The 2018-nt window shown below is 47.4% G+C and overlaps 1 long non-coding RNA gene across 1 annotated transcript; it reads left to right on the forward strand.

Moving 5' to 3' along the window:
* The first annotated feature begins 515 nt into the window (after positions 1-515).
* LOC137157324 (uncharacterized) lies at positions 516-1671 on the forward strand. The gene is made up of 2 exons (XR_010921062.1): positions 516-645; positions 1541-1671. It is a non-coding gene; the product is annotated as an uncharacterized lncRNA (long non-coding RNA).
* Positions 1672-2018: the final 347 nt, after the last annotated feature.

Here is a 2018-nt window from a genome sequence, read left to right on the forward strand (position 1 = left end):
TCTTTATCTATTTGTACAGCACCTAGCACCACAAGATTGGCTTCTCCAGGTGCCTTCACAATCAAGCAAGTATTGATAATAGGATCAGATCCAATGGACGTTGTATCTATTTCTGTCAGGGCTAAATCTCTTCTTTAGCCTCCCTTGAATCCCTGGTTCAGAATGCCAGGAGGTTCAGCTCAGCACATTGTCTTTCTATCTTAGATAAACTGAGACTTTGCCATGAGCAGTTCTCGCAGATGGGACCTTAACACCAATCGTCTGTCTGCTCTGGCTGGATATTAAAGATCGCATGGGGCTGCCGGTTGAAGTGAAGGGTTAGCCCTTGTGTCCTGGCCACCCCAACTAGTCTGCTTTGTGCCAGCTGGTTAACATCACAGGATGGACTGGGCCCTGGAAGAGGGAACTGGTCCAACACATCTATGCCTTATTAACAGTCTCTTGATGGGGCCTGACAGAGGGCAGCTGGTCTCTAAAAGGAGCCAGAGGGGAACAGGAATCAGAAGGGGGGGAAGGGCAGGTGGGCTTGAGACTGGCCTCTCAGAAGCAGGAATGAATGAGTATCATGCTGGAAGGTTTGAACTCTCTCTGGGAGAAGTTGCAGTTCTGAGTTTGAAATAGCAAGGGGAAAAGGACTCCTGCCAGGTAGGGTTGGGAGCAGCCTGCTAAAAGCAAGGCCTGAGACTAAGGGAGTGGAGATCTTGGACCCTTCTTGAGAGAAGCCCCAGAACTGAGTTTCTGAATTTTATATAAATAAATTAGAACCAGAAGGGAAATGTTTTAAGGAATCTGAACTGGTAGAGTTTAAGGAGCCATGAAAGGGGGAAACTGAGGCAGGACTGTTGCAGAGCCACCCTTTGTCTGCAAAGGGGTGCTTAGGAGACAGCTGACCCTGTACTATTAACATGCTGCACCCCAGCAGTGGCTGCATTTTGGTGGGGAGCTGTATGTAAACAGGGTTAGATCATGATTTTCCTTAGCCTTTCCTCCATTCATGCTCCCATCAGACATATAAAGGAGTGATGGATAGTGCATGCTTGGCTGTTGGGTCCATCTACACCATGAACCAAAGCCAGGCTTGGCCAGGTTATGCCAGTTATGGATCAGAGAGATTTTCTCCATCTCAAAAGGCTCTGTCAATCCTAATTGGAGCTGAGCAAACAGCTCCTAAAGTATCATTTATGTGACTTTTTTCTTCTTGTATGCAAGCAGATTGTTGCCTTTTCCAAATTTTGCATGTGATGTGAAATTCTACCTTGATTATTTTTTTTCTCAGTACATTTGTCAAGATTCTTTCCCCTCCCCTCCCTTTTCCTGGTGAGAGAAAAGAACCCAGGTGTCCTGGCTCCCAGCCCTACGGCTTTAGCCCCACAATTTTCTTGTCCTTCATCTAAAAAAGTTCTTTGTTTCGTGTCAGTGCTGAAACAGCTCTGTGCTTTTTCTCAGTAATGCGGAAAACACCAGGGATTGGTCTCCTGCTTTATTATAAACCAATATTTCTTTGGAAGCAATTTGACTGATTATTGCTTTTTATTTATAGGCTTGTTTTCCATAGGCCTTGTCACTGCCAGGTGTGAGAGCCTCATATACATTAATGGAGTGATCCTGAAAGACCCCCTGCAAGGTAGGGAAGAATTGTCGTCCTGGGGAATTGAGACACCATGTGTGAAATTCATCTCTGTTCAGAGGCCCAGCCCGGCATAGCGTGTAGCTCTGGTGGGATCAGCTTCACACATGGAAACTGACATAGATTCTAGCCCCAATATGCTGCTCCAGCAGCATGCTGGCCATGCAGAAGCTACAATTGGCCAAGGTAGAACTCCGCCAGTGCAAAGCTGCTGTAAATGACCTTATGCTGTCCCCTCGAAAACCTCTGGCATGGGAAGGCAAGAGGGGGTGCATTGTGCTTCGGGCAGTCTGGGCTGCATCTGAAGCAAGCCGGGAGGGGCTGCCGTCAGTTAGAGCAGCTGGGGGCTGCTCTAACTTCCACCATGTCTCAGCTGCTAAATCAGGCCAGA

The sequence above is a fragment of the Emydura macquarii genome, unplaced genomic scaffold, assembly GCF_026122565.2.
Source record: "Emydura macquarii macquarii isolate MOO-44397 ecotype Brisbane River unplaced genomic scaffold, CSIRO-AGI_Emac_v2 contig_306, whole genome shotgun sequence".
In the NCBI taxonomy this organism is placed as follows: Eukaryota; Metazoa; Chordata; order Testudines; family Chelidae; genus Emydura; species Emydura macquarii.